Source organism: Ambystoma mexicanum, chromosome 3q (genome assembly GCF_040938575.1).
Source record: "Ambystoma mexicanum isolate Mex_15411 chromosome 3q, UKY_AmexF1_1, whole genome shotgun sequence".
NCBI lineage: Eukaryota > Metazoa > Chordata > Amphibia > Caudata > Ambystomatidae > Ambystoma > Ambystoma mexicanum.
This window is the reverse complement of record NC_090926.1, coordinates 755,264,079-755,282,220: the sequence shown is the minus strand read 5'-3', so window position 1 is coordinate 755,282,220 and position 18,142 is coordinate 755,264,079. Positions and strand designations below refer to the sequence as shown.

Genomic DNA, 18,142 nt, shown 5'->3' with positions numbered 1-18,142 from the left:
GTGTTCATCAATCAAAGTGACTGTTCATTTTCCAGTTTCTTCTTTTCCTCCAAACACAAGTTCATAACTCTGAACAAATGTTCTTTTCTCAAATGTCAAGCAATTGTTAGCACATCAAACTTCTTCAAGAGAAACACTTAACTCAGGATAGCTCAATAATCATACTTCTTCAAAAGAAAAACACCTTCTGAAACGCAACAGTTCATCAAGATAAGGTGATGGAATTAACACTTCTTTTCAAACACATCTCTTTACCATAACCACAGTACGTTAAACCATCTTCTTCTTTCCTAGTATACTCACCTGCCACGACTAACTACTAATTGTCCCTTTACTCGTTTCACTCGCCTGCCAGGATAAACCTCCTCCTACTGCTACAATTGTACTCTGTGGTAATGCTTTTTCCAAAACTCTCCACACCAGAATCCTGAGTGAGGAGGTTTGAACAATAACTACTTCTATTTATAGTCTCTTGTTTCTTAAAAGGGGTTTGCAGCTCTAAAAAGGGAAGTTGCTCCCTTGCTGTTTCTGCAATATTCTTTTATTGCCTTTTGGCTGTAGGCAATGCAGGTTATAGTTCTCCTCCCACCTGTTCTCTCATGCAAAGAGGGCTGTGCTCCTGTGTGCTCCTGCGGCTTTTGTTTTATGCTTGTGCAACCTCTTGGCTGCTGGCAATGTGGGTTACAATGGTCTCCCAACTGGTATCCCTTGTTAGGAGAGTTGCACCCAGTTTGCTTTAACATCACTCTTCAATCGGCTTTGGCAATGCGGGTTACAATCACCCATCAAGTGGTATCCCTTACCAAGAGGGCTGTGCCCAGTTTGCCTCGGTTCATTAGTTCGGTATTCAAAATTAACAATTATACCTAGTGGACTCTTTCGGAGTGCCCCGGGGTCACCTGCTTCATGGCAACTCACTGTTATGCCTTGGCTTCTCCTTATGACAAACTAGTGTTGCTGCAGGTCACTTAGAGCCTTCTATAATTCTTCCAGCTCTGGTTTGACTGCTGCGATCTGTGCAATCCTCCAAAGGAGCTTTGACAGCTCTGTGTGATCTCTGGTGCGACTTCTGTACCGGAGCAGTTCACAGCGTGTCCAGAGCTTGTCTCCCACATGGCATGGCTTTCATCAGCGCCGTTTCCCGGTGAGCATTCTCTGCATGGCCCTGCTTCCTCTGCATCTACAGTGTCTCCCACGCAGCGTCCTGCTGCCGCCACTACTACACCATCAGTTTCTCTATGCTCCTGCACCTGAAACCCATTTATATATTTAAAGGTCCCACTCAGGGACATACTATTACAACAACTAGCCCTCTCCTGATACTTCATCAACTCTGAAGCCCTCTTCCTTGTCAAAGTACTACAAGCCTTATGGGACTTGAAGTCCCTAGTGGATTTTATGTAAAAATGGGCAGTTTGTTTGCAATAAACCATTAAGGCTTTAGGAACATTAAGGGAATCATTGAGAGAGGCCTCCTACTCCCCCTGACATGAGTCCCCTCCCATGTGATCCTCCGCATAATACCACCCCCAAAGTCAGGATCAGGTAGAGGCTGCATTTCCCTGGCCACATGAGAGGAGGCCCATGTTGGGGGTTTTAGGGATGAGTCCCATTCATGGGGACCATAGGTCAACCTGCTTAGGCAATTCACTTGAGTCTGGGAACCCAGAAAACGCCATGCGATGCTGAAGCACCCACATCAATATAACAACTGCTACAGAACACAGTTAACTTGAGTAAGCCTCTGCTTTTTTGGTGTAACATATTTCAGTGGTGTTGTATGTCTGAAAGACACCCCTCTTCTCCTTGACAGGCTTTCACCGCTAAAATGTCTATGTGTGTCATGATGCCCGCTCCCGGGGAGCCGGTTCAAGCCCTGCGTCCCCGAAAGCAGACATCCAGTCCCAAAGGAAGGACCCAGCAACCCCATATAGGGGCCCTTTGGACAGTGTCCTGGCGCCTTAAACCCCACCCAAACAGCCACACGTGCTTCACGTTGTTCTGCATCTAGCAGCTGGACGCTCACCGTGTCTGCTCCTGCATCCTGACTTCTGCCACGCCTGCCAGCATCCTGGATCACCTGCAAAGGAAGAGAAGAAGAGAACAGAAGAAGGAAAAAGTCCTTACCTGCTAAATCCGCATCCCGGAGACATCTCGCCGACAATCCTGAAAAGGAAGACTTTTATTTAAAAGCTCATCGCGTCGATCGCTGCAGCGCCGCATTCCACTCACCTTTACAGGGCGCTTCCATGTTCAGCAGCGATCATCCGGATTAGCAGTCACGCCCCAGCGCCTAGGGAGAAAAAGACCAGAACAAAAGGTGAGAGAGAGAAGGGAATAAGGAAAGCTAAATCTCCATGTTAAGACTTACCTGTTGATTCATTCCCTCTTCATTTCGGGCCCGCGCCGCATCCTGGCATTTCCAGACCCCGGCCCCTAAGGGGAAAAAGAGACATCAGCGTTAATGAGCGAATGAAAAGACATTACCAAAAAACGCTCATTAAAGACTTACCTGATTTCTACAAGGATTTCACCTCTCATCTCGGGTCGGTGCCTGTTCCCCGGCATTCCGTACCCCAGCCCCTATGGGGAAAAAGACACTAGCATTAGTACATTAATGCATGGACACAAGGGGAACCTCTTATCAAAACACTTACCTGGAAGCCAAGCAAGTTTGGTTCTCACCAATCCGAAAATCCAGTGAAGTAACTGGATACCAACGCGCCCCTGCATCAGAAACAGGATGGAGAGCTCGTCCTTCCAGACCCTAAGGTGAGACGCTACGAGGAATCACAGAAGGGTTTCGAGGAGGGTGAGAGGGGAAAGTGGGAGGCTGATTGCATTACCCCGCAGACAGTTAATCCCCTATTTTCGCCTACAGAAGGATACTTCTGCGAGCCAGACAAGCCAGATTTGGGGGCCCGGTCCAGCCCGTCTTCCGAACCCTGCGCATCACCTTAGAAGAGGTCACAGCAGCGCGAACCAGGCCAGCGCCTCCGTGGGAGCCAGGTGAGCGCTACAGAACGCGAAGCCTTCCTACAAATTCCCACCCAGGCGCTATGGAAAGTTCTGAGACTGATCAGTTGGCCCAATTACTGGGGGAATTACGGGCCGAAGTACATGCCGCTCGTCAAGAGACTAATGCCCTCAGGAGGGAATTAATAATATCAAAGGAAAGAACTGATGACCTGGCCAGACAGCTTTTGCAAGGTCAAGCTGGGCAAACTCCTCTACCCGGTTCCGGAGGGAACCCCGCTCCTGTGGTTTCCAATAACCCTGTGCAGATTAATCTACCTGGAAACATGCCCCTGGCCCCACCCGAACGCTTTGCTGGGGACCCCAAACGATTCGCCGTATTCATGAATCAGTGTCGTTTGCACTTCCTATGCAGACCTGGGGCCTTCCCTAATGATCAGACCAAGGTAGCCTTTGTATTGTCATATCTCAGTGGCTGCGCTGCCGATTGGTCAGTTCCACTGGTTACTCAAGATGACCCCATTCTCCGTGATTTTCAAAGGTTTCAAGCAAGCATGGAAAGGTTATTTGCTCGACACTCTCAGGGGCAGGCTCTGGATGACAAACTTCTATCCCTGCGACAGGGCAATCAGGACCTCCTATCCTATATTGCAACCTTTAATAGACTAATTGTGGAAACGGGATGGCCAGAGGATAAAAGAGTCACGTTATTTTATCGAGGCCTACGCGGAGAACTTAAAGATGCCTTGGCCCAAGTTGTAAATCCGACCCAAGAATGCACAGAGTATATAGACTTAGTGGTCCAATTGGATCACAGACTTCAAAACAGAAAAGCAGATCGGTCCAGGTTTGAGACCCGGGTGTTGGTCAAGACCCATGCCAATCCCAAGGGAGTTGATGTCTCTGAGCCTATGCAAATTGGAGGGGTTAAAGGACCCTTAACTCAAAAGGAACGTGAAAGGAGGCGGCAGTTAAAATTATGTCTTTATTGCGGGAATTCTGGACACTTTCTACGAGATTGCCTGGCAAAACCGCCCCAAAAGGCGGTTGGAGCCGCTGATAAAAACCATGAAGACTCTGTTTCGGGAAACGACTCCGCCCGACAAGTGTAGGGGTCCGCTTGCCGAGCTTGAAAACTAACTCTCAGACCTCGCATTTCATTGTGCCAATGGTTCTCGTAGATCCAGAACAGCCTAAGCGGTTGCATGCAATAAAGGCATACATCGATAGTGGGGCTATTGGAAACTATGTGGATCGTGAATTGGTCTCTAGGATTAACCTCCCTCTCCGTCCTAAAACCAGCAAAGATGTCATCACCACAGTCGATGGAACTGAAATTGCCTCTGGGCCGGTAACACATTCCACTACTGAGGTGACTCTTATTGGTCCTGACGGCCATCGGGAGGGTGTTGTGTTTGATGTAATCAAGGCTCCACAGTTTCAGGTTATTCTTGGAATCCCTTGGTTAGAGACACATAATCCTCGAATTGATTGGCGAGCTAAGAGAATAACCTTCCCGGATTGTACACAAACCTGCTACCCATAAAACCTGAAGATTAATCTAGCATCTGTAACCTCTGCCTCCATGCAACTACCTCCGGAATACCAAGACTTTCAGGACGTCTTCCAAAAGGAACAGGCCAACACGTTACCTCCTCACAGATCGTACGATTGCCAAATCAATCTGGTGCCCGGTGCACAACCCCCTTGTAGCAGGATTTATGCCCTTTCCGAACCTGAGAATCTGCATTTGAGACAATATTTGGATCAATACCTAGCTAATGGTTTTATTCGCCCGTCAAAGTCCCCGGCATCCTCGGCTTTGTTGTTCGTGCCCAAAAAAGAAGGCGACCTTAGAACTTGTATCGATTACTGCGCATTGAACCAGATAACGGTTAAAAACCGTTATCCTCTGCCTCTGATCCCTGAACTCCTTGACCAGGTGAAGGACGCTTGCATATACACCAAGTTAGATCTCCAGGGGGCTTATCATCTGGTATGAGTTAAAGAAGGCGACGAATGGAAAACTGCCTTCCGTACTAAATACGGATTATTCGAGTACCAGGTGATGCCTTTCGGATTGTGTAACGCGCCGGCTGCCTTCCAATACTTCATGAATGATGTCCTTCGGGAACTCATCGATGTTTGTGTTGTCGTATATATCGATGACATTCTGGTGTACTACTCTTCGGAATCTGATCACAGAAAACACGTCAGGGCAGTACTTGAAAAACTGCGCCAACACAAACTATTTGCTAAATTGGAGAAATGTGTTTTCCATACCACAGAAGTCGAGTTTCTAGGTTTCATCCTGACACCCAAAGGAGTCCGAATGGACTCAAGAAAAGTGGATGCCATCCTCAAATGGCCATCACCTAGCTCTGTAAAAGGGGTTCAAAGCATGCTCGGCTTCGCCAATTTCTATCGCAGGTTTATCCCGGAATGTTCACGCGTGGTACAACCCATTACTGCACTCTTGAGGAAAAATAAACGTTTTGAATGGTCTGAAGAAGCCGAGCAGGCCTTTCAGGATTTAAAAGCTAAGTTTACCTCCGCACCTATATTGAAACACCCGCGTCCAGATCTCCCTTATGTCGTCGAGACTGACGCATCCAGCCTAGCCATGGGAGCTGTCCTGTCCCAAAGAGATCCCGAAACCAACCAACTCCATCCCGTAGCATTTTGGTCCAGAAAATTCTCGGCACCCGAGGTTAATTATGCAATCACGGACAAAGAACTGTTAGCCATTAAGTCCGCTTTTAAAGCCTGGCGGCATTATCTGCTTGGCACTCGACATACCATCACAGTGATCACTGATCACCGGAATTTACAGTATTTGAAAACCGCCAAGGCTCAGTCATCACGGCAGCTCCGATGGGCTTTGTTTTTCGCTGAATTTGATTTCATGATTACCTATCGACCTGGCTGCAAGAATGGCAAAGCAGACGCCTTATCCCGAATTGGAATGGGAGAATCTGATACAAACTCAGAACCAGTACCAATAATTCCCGAACAGAGGATTCTAGGCATGACTTTGTTACAGACGCTTGAAGACATTCAAGCCAGAGTGAAACAACTCCTGGACCCTACAACCTTACAGGATTGGATACAAAAGGGATCAGACTTTACCATCGATAATGGTTTACCTTATTTCCAAGGACGCTTATTCCTGCCACATAAGGAATTACACGAACTAGTTATTTCCGGTTATCATGATGCATTAATAGAGGGACACCCCGGTATTGCCAAGACAGAGGAAAAGGTGAAATGACAATTTTGGTGGCCCTCTTGGCCAAAAGATGTTAAATCTTTTGTGATGTCCTGTGGTGTTTGCGTCCAAAATAAAAGTCAAAAGAAAAGACCAGCCGGTCTCCTTCAACCTCTAGACATACCGCCAGCACCCTGGCACACCCTATCAATGGATTTTATTACGGACCTGCCTCCTTGTTTGGGGTACAATACTATTCTGGTAATTGTGGATTTGTTTTCTAAAATGGCCCACTTTATTCCTTTGAAAGGTTTACCTTCAACTTCTGTCCTAGCCAAAGAATTCCTCGAAAATATTGTTCGGCTACATGGATTCCCATCTATACTAATCTCTGACCGGGGAAGCCAATTCATTTCCCACTTCTGGCGCAAATGTTGTCAAATGGCGCAGATCGACGTAAGATTATGGACCAGTCACCACCCTCAGACCGATGGTCAGACCGAGAGGACAATCAGACCCTTGAGCAATACTTACGGTGTATGTTACAGCAATCTGAAAGCAACTGGAAAGACATTCTTTGGATAGCCGAATACGCATATAATAATTCGGTACACTCTGGAACTGGCCACAGTCCTTTTTATACTTTGTTTCGGCATCACCCTCGAACCTCAAACCTTGACTCACCTCAGAACCTCGGAATGCCTGCAGTAGAACATCTGCATTCTACAATTACCCAAGCCTTCAAAGAGGCAACTACGCATTTACAACAAGCCAAGAGAAAATACAAGGAGAATGCTGATCTACATCGTATCAGATTGGGGATCAAGTGTGGTTAGCTACCAGACATTTACCACTCAAAGGGCCTCGAACTTTTAACCCAAAATATCTGGGACCTTATTCTATTACGGCAATAATTAACCCAGTGGCTGTTAAACTTGATTTACCAGCTAGTATGCGAATTCACCCTGTTTTTCATGTGTCACTTCTGAAACCAGTGGTACCCGGAACCCGACTACTCAAACTTCCAGAACCTATTCTAATAGATGGGGAGCCCGAATTCGAAGTGAAGAACATTTTAGACTCAAAAATGTTTAGGTCAAAACTGTTCTACCTAATTGATTGGAAGGGGTACGGACCTCAGGAGAGGTCGTGGGAACCCAGCGACCATGTGCATGCACCTCGATTAGTCAGGAAATTCCACCGACTCTTCCCTGACAAACCAAAACCCCCGGAGGGAACAACCTTGGGAGGGGCCTTGGGGGGGAGTGCTGTCATGATGCCCGCTCCCGGGGAGCCGGTTCAACCCCTGCGTCCCCGAAAGCAGACATCCAGTCCCCAAGGAAGGACCCAGCAACCCCATGTAGGGGCCCTTTGGACAGTGTCCTGGCGCCTATGGCGCCAGGCTCATAAAAGACATCAGTCCTGGCGCCATAGGCGCCAGGCTCATTATGGAAGTGCTTGGGTGCACTTACCTGATGCAGACCACGCTGCCTCCTTGAGGCCTAAAAGGAACTACTTTACCTTTGGGACTAATTTACCATCCGGGCGTGGTCGGGGAAGGATACATACCTGATTGGAGGAAGGATACATACCTGGAACTTCTTCCAAGGCTATTTAAACCCCACCCGAACAGCCACACGTGCTTCGCGTTGTTCTGCATCTAGCAGCTGGACGCTCACCGTGTCTGCTCCTGCATCCTGACTTCTGCCACGCCTGCCAGCATCCTGGATCACCTGCAAAGGAAGAGAAGAAGAGAACAGAAGAAGGAAAAGTCCTTACCTGCTAAATCCGCATCCCGGAGACATCTCGCCGACAATCCTGAAAAGGAAGACTTTTATTTAAAAGCTCATCGCGTCGATCGCTGCAGCGCCGCATTCCACTCACCTTTACAGGGCGCTTCCATGTTCAGCAGCGATCATCCGGATTCGCAGTCACGCCCCAGCGCCTAGGGAGAAAAAGACCAGAACAAAAGGTGAGAGAGAGAAGGGAATAAGGAAAGCTAAATCTCCGTGTTAAGACTTACCTGTTGATTCATTCCCTCTTCATTTCGGGTCCGCGCCGCATCCTGGCATTTCCGGACCCCGGCCCCTAAGGGGAAAAAGAGACATCAGCGTTAATGAGCGAATGAAAAGACATTACCAAAAAACGCTCATTAAAGACTTACCTGATTTCTACAAGGATTTCACCTCTCATCTCGGGTCGGTGCCTGTTCCCCGGCATTCCGTACCCCGGCCCCTATGGGGAAAAAGACACTAGCATTAGTACATTAATGCATGGACACAAGGGGAACCTCTTATCAAAACACTTACCTGGAAGCCAAGCAAGTTTGGTTCTCACCAATCCGAAAATCCAGTGAAGTAACTGGATACCAACCCGCCCCTGCATCAGAAGCAGGATGGAGAGCTCGTCCTTCCAGACCCTAAGGTGAGACGCTACGAGGAATCACAGAAGGGTTTCGAGGAGGGTGAGAGGGGAAAGTGGGAGGCTGATTGCATTACCCCGCAGACAGTTAATCCCCTATTTTCACCTACAGAAGGATACTTCTGCGAGCCAGACAAGCCAGATTTGGGGGCCCGGTCCAGCCCGTCTTCCGAACCCTGCGCATCACCTTAGAAGAGGTCACAGCAGCGCGAACCAGGCCAGCGCCTCCGTGGGAGTCAGGTGAGCGTTACAATGTGCAGTAGTTTATGAATTTTCAACTAACCAAGAGAAGCACTCCTTCCATAAATCAATGTGTCAGTGATGATGCTAATCTGAGAATTTGCTAGCCAAATGGGCTCTCTACTAGCAGGTGGACTCAAACAGGATCCTGTCAAATCTGTCCAAGATGACACTCCAGAAGATTGAAAATCAGACTCCACGGTCCAAAAGGAGGCCAGCTGCATTTGAGAAATTCTCATCCTGAGGCATTTATAAGGTATTGTTTGCACACACAAATCAAACCGATCCTGCAATTTTTGGAACCACCATACCATACAACAGGGAGTAAAAAGATGTCTGAATGAGAGAAGGCCTGCCGCATCTTTGTGCCAGAAGAAAGCGAGGGAAGATATTTAGATGTTGACTGACACGGTAAGCTATAAGTGTGGCTGTAGCAACTGCTGAGGACCAGCAACAGACTCGAGTGGAGTGGAAAAGCTCCTCGGACAAATTGGTCCTTCTATTTCCCTCAAACCACAATGTAGCGGCATGTTCCCCGACTTTCAGGAGATGGTAGTAGTCTGTTTTCCATTTCCTTATTTGCGAAATATTGGGAAAAATACCTTAGATTACTTATTTTGCATACTCCCACTGACATACAAGTCTTTCTTAGGTGATGCATCCTGTTGGTGAAGCCACAACACCCCATTATAGATTAGTCGCTGAAAAGACTAGCCCTGAAAATATTTGGCAGGAAGGTTAGTCAAAGTAACAGCAAGGGGCACAAGGTTCCAAGCCACCAACTTACATTTCATAAAACGGTCATCTGTATGGGTTGCAAAAAAGCTTGCTCCCATTAAAGTAGATGTCAAATTCCAACCCTTGTTCCTCTGTGCTAATGTAGGTGGAATGCAGCCAATCTACCTGTGCCAATCTACTCCAAGCTGCTGCTCTGTAGCCGCCGTGAACACTTGGTGAGAGACAAACTTTCAATAAACAAACCTGTATGCTTGGCTACATTTAGCGTGGCTGGAATTCTTTATACCTACAGGGAGGGCTTATAGAACATGCCAGGCAAGGGCACTTTTAGGTTACAATTGGCCAGAGAAAGAGAGAGAGAGAGAGACAGAGAGAGAGGGGAAAAAAAGAGAGAGAGAGAGAGGCTGAATTAGCTGTCTTCTTACTACCATTTAATACATCATAGGCAATGAAATACTGGGCAGTGGGGTTGGATAGAGGCAGAAAAAGGTTTCTCTTGTAGAGCTATGTGCTCTGTGCCTTATGTTGGCTAAGCACAAGAGAACAGTATGCTTTTCTCTACTTCTTTCACTCCTTTGATCATATGATCATCAACTTCGAGAAGATGTTAAAGTACAACAGTAGTACCGCTGAGTCTCTTACAGAGGCGTGTATGAGAGCAGTGGAATGGGTATCCTCGACCTCTGCTGCCCCAGCTGTCTGTGTCCACAGGAGGTGGGGAGGATGAGCGGAATTTCCGAATCCCGATCTCTCAAACACCTAAACACACTGCGCACACCGCACGCTCAGCGTGTGCTGCTGTTTAAAAGTCCTCCTCCAGATGATAGAAAGAGCAAACAGACTTTGCTTGTGGAAACGTTCAGTAGCCCAACAAAAATTTCCTCCAGTCACCAGTAACACCTAAACACACTGGCGCACCTTCGAGAAGAATCATTGTACACTCGGAGGCCAAGGATCGGACATCCCCACCTCTGCCCAGGACCGGGAGGATGAAGCAGTGCAGTTGTCAGTGCAGTAGCTGATTTAGGAGTGGTGGTAGGAAGGGAGAACAATCAACAATGCCAAGACCTTTGTAGTAGGAGGGTTAACTTTTCAACGACGTTTGTAAACCTAAAAGCCTCTGAAGATATAAACTTCATTAAGGTACCCAGCGACTGAATGTCTGTTTTTAGAAGGAGGCCACTTTGGCTGCTGAAAGCACATTTCTCCACACATTATAGGCATCAACTAGACCTGGAACATAAACCTGGTCTTGGGGACACCAATAAGAGTCCTGGGTTAGTTTGGATACCCACAAGAGCCAGGTAAATGCGATAAAGGATTATTGGAAATTTTATGATTAGGCACCGGAGATAGGGTCTATATTCCCATCCCTTTTGAGGGCACCATGCCAATACTAGATTAAAGTAGAGGTACAACTTAACAGAAGGCCTGGACAAGGAACAAGATATTAAGGGGTTGCAAAGATGCACGGTCTTCCATCCAAAAGAGAAAAGGACACACACTGATAGTATACATTATGGGATGAAGCAACAGATCTATCCTATTCAATCATGGAGGGCTCAGTGGGTAATTTGTAGACATGTCACTTTCAAGATGGCTGTGATCCATCTGTATTTTGTGGACTTACAAGATGACCTTAATGACTTTGGGTTTGAAGATTATGGGCCAGATAACATGTGAATCACAACATTTCTAGACATCCCAGTACAGGATAACCTGACTCCACTAGCTCGCCTGGAGAAGTACGCCTTCAGCGATAATATATTCAACAGACAGATTATTGCCTGAGGTCTTCTGGACATGCTCCGGGATTTCAGAAGCAATGAAGAAGATTTCCTGACAGTGATGAAGATAGTAGTCAGGCTCTCAGAACATGCAAAGCCCTCAGTGTGGACAGAATTGATGGAACAAATACCACCCATCGCCCTTTTCCTGCAAGAGAGCCGACCGAACTTCCCTATGGCATTCTCCGATTACCTCATGCCCATTGTTCTGAGATACCTCACAGACCCAAACAACCAGGTTAGAAAAGCAAGTCAGGAAGCCTTATTGATGTTACTTGACCAAGAATTCATTGACCAAATTGACAGTGCCCTATTCTGCTTGACCTTTTGTCTCCAGACAGTGATGATGAGTGCAAAGTGGAAGCTGTGAATATAATTTGTAAGATGACTCCATGATGAGCTGGGATACTGTGGAACAGATGCTCCTGCCCAGTTTCTGTTATCTCTGCAGTGATGGGAAATTATTCCAAGTCCGCAAGGCTTGTGCTGCTAACTTTGGTGATGTTTGTATCACAGTTTATTTATTTATTTATTTTTATTTTTGTAACGAGCCAACATGCCCGTGGGCCTCAGTACAAGAAGCCACAGAAAAGTTCTTGATACCGAATTTTTTGGAGCTATGCTCTGATAGCATGTGGGGTTTGCGCAAAGCCTGTGCAGAATGCTTCATGGCTCTGTCCTACACAACCTCTGTCAAGATCTGACGGACCATGCTCTCCCCTCTCTTTATCAATCTGATCAGTGACCCCTGCAGATGGGTTCGCCAGGCTGCTTTCCAGTCTCTGCGTCCATTTATTTCTACTTTTGCCAACCCTTCGAGTGCTGGCCTGCATATCAAAGAGGACGGTATTCTGAGCATTCGCCCAGCATCGGAAGACTTGTTGACTTTAGACTGTAGCGAGAATTGTACAGATGATTCCACCAGGTGCTGTTCAGAAGGAGTTGACAAAATGAAGACGCAGCAAGAAACCGAGGAACCGCCAATGGAGAAAAATGGCCCACAGTCTTCTGGGCAATCCTGCATTCATGTGAAAGGGGAAAGGGTTCTTTGCACAGATGCTGGTAGCCCTAAGGTTCTGCCTTGTATTGTTCATACAGCAGCACCAGAGATCAGAGGGACTGGTGAGTGGCCACGTCCTGGCATGTGCAGCACTACTCCAATCATTGAACATTGCAAGGACGCATTTAGCTCATTTCTTTACTGGCGGCCTCTTTTGCCGGATATCAGCCAGGATTTGAAGTTGCTTCAGCCAGATGGCGAGGACGGCGACGAGAACACCACTCGGGCTGTAGAGCTCTGCAATGCTTATGTTTATGTTTATTGTGTTTATATAGCGCTTTACGCCAAAGCACTTTACATTACAACAACAAGGATACAATAACAACAGTAGGAGCAATTACAAAGTATGAATCAAACCAGTAATACAGTAAGTAGAACAATTTGCCAGTGTTGCCAGTGAAGATAAACGAGGGAGGAGAGGGTGGGGAAGGGGGAGGAAGTGGGAAACAGGAAGAGGAATGAGCTGAGGACGAGAGAGGAGGAGAGGGGACTTAAGAGGAACGCAGTAGGGAGAGAGAGGTAAGAAGAGGAGGGTAAAATGGATGAGAGGGGAAGGTGGAAGCAGGGATAAGAGTGTCAGGGAGGGAAGTGGAGATGAAGAGATTTCAAGGAGACACGAAAGGAGGAATACGTGGGGATGGAACAGATAGAGAGAGGAAGGAAGTTCCAGTGGAGGGGGGCAAGGAGCGAAAACGAGAGGAGGCACATGGGGACGGGGAAACAGAGAGAAGGAAGAGATCTGCAGATCGGAGAGAGCGGGAGGGAGTGTAGAATGAAATGAGAAAGGAGAGATAGGGGGAGCAAGATAGTGAAGAGATTTATGTAGCCAGCAGCGAGATTCGTAAGGTTCGAGAGTTTGAAAGAGCAGATGGATGATCCTGATGTTCAAGCTCAGGTCCAAGTGCTGACTGCAGAATTGAGTGCTGCTCAGCTGGACTCTGTGAGTAACCATGAAACAAGAATGACCAAGCAGAGCAAAGTGACTCCATCGCAAGAGGTACTCCTCAGTTTGGAAGATGAAAACAAGAACACATTTTTCTTCCACGAGTCACCTGAAAAAGCAGCTAAGCTCTCCAAGGCCAGTTCATTTCAGAGCATAGACTCTCAAAATGAGATGATTACAGCTAATTAATCCATGCTAGAAGAAAGCACATACTTGTTTTTTGATGATGAGGAGTCAAAATTACAGACATTTATGGTGCAGAAAAGATACACTGCTGGAATCAGTGAGACTTTCAAAATCGTGTTAATGTTTGCCCACTCAGCCTTTCTGAAACAACATCCCCAAACCTGGTACCACATGTCTTGCTTTTGGTGAACAAGAAGGTTATAGATTCCCAAGATCAAGCACTCAAATAGGGTGGGTTCTCTTAATGCCCTCTGGTTGACACCAGCAATCTGAAATAAGTGCCTGAGATGGTAATCGCAAATAATCCTGTTAACCTACTGCAAAGACTCTCTTGCATTCTTGAAGAGATCACACCTCACAACACGAAATTGGAATCATTCTGCACTCCTCCTTCCACCTCTTCTAGAAGACCTTCCTACCCAGAGCTTGTGTTGAATTCAGGAGTTCTCTAAAGCATGATAAAAGACACTGAATATTTCATCAGCTCCTTTTAAATCCACCCTGTGCCCTGTCAGCCAAACTTGAGCTGTTTGGTTTATGCACAGCGATGATAGTCTGAGATCCCTCCTGAGCACAAGCAACCCTCATAGAGGATTGCCTGACACTCCGTATAAACCCAAACCATTCCTTACTAACACTCAGCCATGCAATGGAAAATGTCAGCTGGATGACCAGGACAGATTCAAAGATGTGCTTGTATGCTAAGTGTTGGGAAATCCGAATAATTCAAACTTTGCGCGCTATACCTTTGACTGGGGAGGGGTGGACACGTCATTGTCATTTCTGTCACTTGCGCAAATGTCTACAAATATTACAATATTTATGGTAAATGGGATAAGTGTTACATTTAGGTTATTTTGTGTAGAGGCGATGCATTTATAGATTTGCATGCGCGTAGAAACATAACGATGAAACATTGTCAAATGGAGGGCCACTCCACACTCAGGTAAGGCAGGCGATCAATAGGTGCACGGGGAGTTTAACTGTATGAATGGTGGTCATGAGAGGAGATCAGAATAGGTATAAAATGCACACATAATGGTACACATGTATGGGAAGTGTTTTTCAAATGTAGTAAAAGATATGAAATATATGAGGTGAAATGGGTCTGTGTATCATGGGTCTCCGCATTGTGCATCAATCAGAAGGGTGTTTCCGCCATCAGGCAAAGGTTTGCAAATGCACGTCAGCAGTCAGGGAACAGGTTTCATAAGCTGGTCAACAGGGTGGTTGCGGTCAGTTTGCAGATGGCTCAAGTGCTGAAGGGCAAGGGAAGATATGATCTCTGGTCAACTGGAGAGCTGATTGTTGTAAGAGATAAGCATCTTGGGAATTCATGAGGTTGTTTGAAGCAGGTGGCTCTCCTGGGGCACTTTTGCGGAGACCAGTAGTAATACATTACAGAGAACGATTGTGTTGTCAGAGAGTGGGTGGAACTCATGTGAATAGGAAAAGGTGAGCCACGTAGAAATCATAAAAATCGGACACCGGACAGGTCTGGGAAATGCGATTAGCAAACATGAATAGGTCAAAAGGGAATCTACATGTCTTTCTCTCGTCCTCATGTGCTTAGGTATTTTTTGGGTAGGCCTGTATGAGTCATTAATAGGAATTCGGTTATTTTGTAACAAAGAGGCAAGGCTGCCACCAAATATGGAGAGGCTTTTGTGAAGGGGTGTGTTGAAAATGTAAACCTTGTAATTATACATTTTAGGGGATTGTGTTATAATGTCTGTGTCCTATGAACTATGTGGGTTTGAGATTTCTCTGTACAGGGCAACCAATCATGTTTTGGGGGATGACTTTGTAATGCAATCTGGGGGAGTGTATTAACTGTTGTAAACTGTATATAATATGTGTTCTTTGTGTGGTTATGGGAGACCAGAGTTAGTTTGACTCTTAGATGTCATTTACCCCCCCCCCTACCGGCTGTTGTACAATAAACTTACTTTATGGAAATATTGAGGGCCTCCTGTTCGTCCAGCTCGACTGTGGTCCTTCACTGCAGGGACCAGCTCGTGCACGAAAAAGAAGCAGTTTTTAGGCACCAAGAGGCCTGTCTGGTCCGAGGCAGAAGTCCCATAGCCTAGCTGTGAAGCAGAACCGATTGGGGGAGCACCAGTTCGGAGCGCTTCAAGGTTTCGACGTCCATGTAAGTGCATCTTTGTGAGGTAAACCAAATGGGGTTTAATAGAAGAAGAAAAAAAGGATTTTTAGGTAGGGCAAGAAATGTATTTGTGGCATTAGAAGGGACTAAGCAGGTTAAAGAGTGAATGTGTTTAGAAAGTGTATGTATCATTTTATGTCGTTAAAACTTTTTTTTATATCTAGTTGGTTATTTTAGAGGTGTAGTCTTTTAGCGCAGTTTGTTACGCGTGGGGAGCTCGATACACTTGGAGCCCTCACTTTAGAGTGAGGTGGCATTTTATGATAGGACAACCCGTAGGTACCTTTCTGAAGCATATCTTGGTAAGGCTTTACTTGTGCTAATTGCGCGGGAGCCCCCAACACCTCGAGTTTCTTGGTTAGTCTAACATACTGTGCGTCTCCTCTGGTGGTTTCGGGGAAGATGGCTCTGTAGTTGAAAGGGCCATACTAGTGAAAAGAGTAAGATATACAGCCGAGTTGTAGTGGAAAACATTGTGCTCCTTCTATGCTCGAGTGAAGATGAAATCTCAAAGGAATGGAAAGAATTTGGGCTGGCGTGTTTTAATAAGATGTTGTCTTTTGTGCACGGTTGAGGAATACATAATTATTGAGGTGGTTATGATAAAGCAGCAAGTGTGCAGAGAGTGATTGTGGGGAAAATCTTCTAAGGGACAAAAAAAGGATTTTTTGGGTAGTCATTTTTGTATTGACGGGTTGGGGTTTTCTTTAATAACATTGGGATTTGGGGGATTTTTGTTGAAACATTTAAACTCCATTAAATCATTTATGCCAAGTGCTCCCCGGACATAAAATAAAATGTTTGAAGTATCAGGAATGATTGAGGGAAACAAAGGGTAAAATTTTTAACCAGTGTCCTAGTGAGGGGTCCGACATAAGGATATATTAGAAAATCTGTGTACTTTCTTAGGGACCAAACATAAGGGGTCGAAATTGGACAGTAGACTGAATATCTTATGATATGGCATTTATAACATGCCTATACACAAGTGTTTCAAGGCGTGACAAGGCAAGGGAGGGGGAACAGAGGGAAGACAAAGACAATGATCTTACTAGGCCAGGTGACATTGAGATCGCACAAGTGCAGGGGAGAAAGGAAAATGCAGGGGGAAGGAAGAGGGGGCAGTGCAATACATAGGATCAACAGTAAAGAATAAATACAATAATACAAACAATAAAAGTGCGGCCAGCTATTGGCACGTGTAGGGGTAAGTGCAGACATCAAGTGTCAAGAGCTGGGGGGACTAAAGGGATACAGTAACAGCCCCCAAGTGCAGGGGTTGCACGGGAGGCAGTGCGGGTGTGCAGCTGGCAGGAGAGGAGACCTGGGCCCGAGATCAGAGGGTAGCCAGGTGACCAGTGCACTTTCAGTCACAAGTTCAGCAGGGGAGAGGAGGAGAGAAAGCAGAAGCAAAGAGGAAGATCTTCAGGTGCTTCTGGAACCGACTATGGTTCTGCTCAAGTGGCAGGGAGGCTGTTCCAGAGGGAGGCCCCAGCCGAAGAAAGAGATCTACCACCAACTCCTTGCTTGGAGAAGCGACTTGGAGAAGCAACCATAGCTCTTTGAGCTATGTAGGTTATATGAGAAGGGCGGGAAGGCCCAGGAGGTCATGGCTATGGAAGAAGGGGCAAGGAAGGAAGGCATAGGAATTTTTTTTTATTCACCACCCCCATATGGGTACTATCCTTTGTCGCCTGTAGAAGGGTGTACAAATCCAGAGTTTGAACCTCCATATTCTCCAGTAACTACTCCGGGGGTTACTTGACGGTCCGGAGTAACACCTCCGCCTGCACCAACTTTTGAGAGATAGGAATATGAGGGAAGCAGAAGGGTAATGCCTTCTTTAGTAAAGGTTGTTGGCGGGCCTCGAAGGAAGAGGAAAGAAGAGAAGTCTATCTTAAGTTTAAATCAGCGTTAAACTTGGGACCAGAAGAGCCAGAGCGAGAGGATTGTAAGAAGCAGGCATGAAGAAGTCAACGAGGGGATAATTGCCCTCCGGTTCCAGGATAGAGGACAGATTACAGAGAGTAACACAGGAAGCAGAGGGAGAAAGATGGAGGCATGGTCAGATTCTCGTACGGCTCGATAAATCTGTTAAAAAGAGAGTAAGTTGGTGACACCAATTCCCAGGGACCCCAAGATGGTACTATTGGGCATCGGGTGGGGAAGTAGACCTGTCCAAATATGAGAAAATGTTCTTGGCAACGGCGTTGTGGGCGGGCAAAAGACTTATAGCGGCCAATTGGGGATCGGCCGAACCACTGAGCCTGAACCGATGGAGTAACGAGCTGGACAGATGCGCAACCTTAGAGCGCCGAATCTATAATGTAAGGGGCAGCCCCCGCAAATTCGAAAAAATATGGGTTAAATGGCTAGATGCTCAATAAGCTCTGCGGGTGGGGGTGCACCGATAGTG

General features: G+C 46.5%; 1 protein-coding gene and 1 pseudogene across 2 annotated transcripts in view; one reads left to right on the top strand and one right to left on the bottom strand.

Annotated features, from left to right (window-relative positions):
* The window catches only part of UNC13D (unc-13 homolog D), a 2,023,528-nt gene that overhangs the window by 1,712,491 nt on the left and 292,895 nt on the right, over positions 1–18,142 (bottom strand). The window lies entirely within an intron of this gene.
* On the top strand, positions 11,180–12,752 carry LOC138582624 (putative serine/threonine-protein phosphatase 4 regulatory subunit 1-like; annotated as a pseudogene).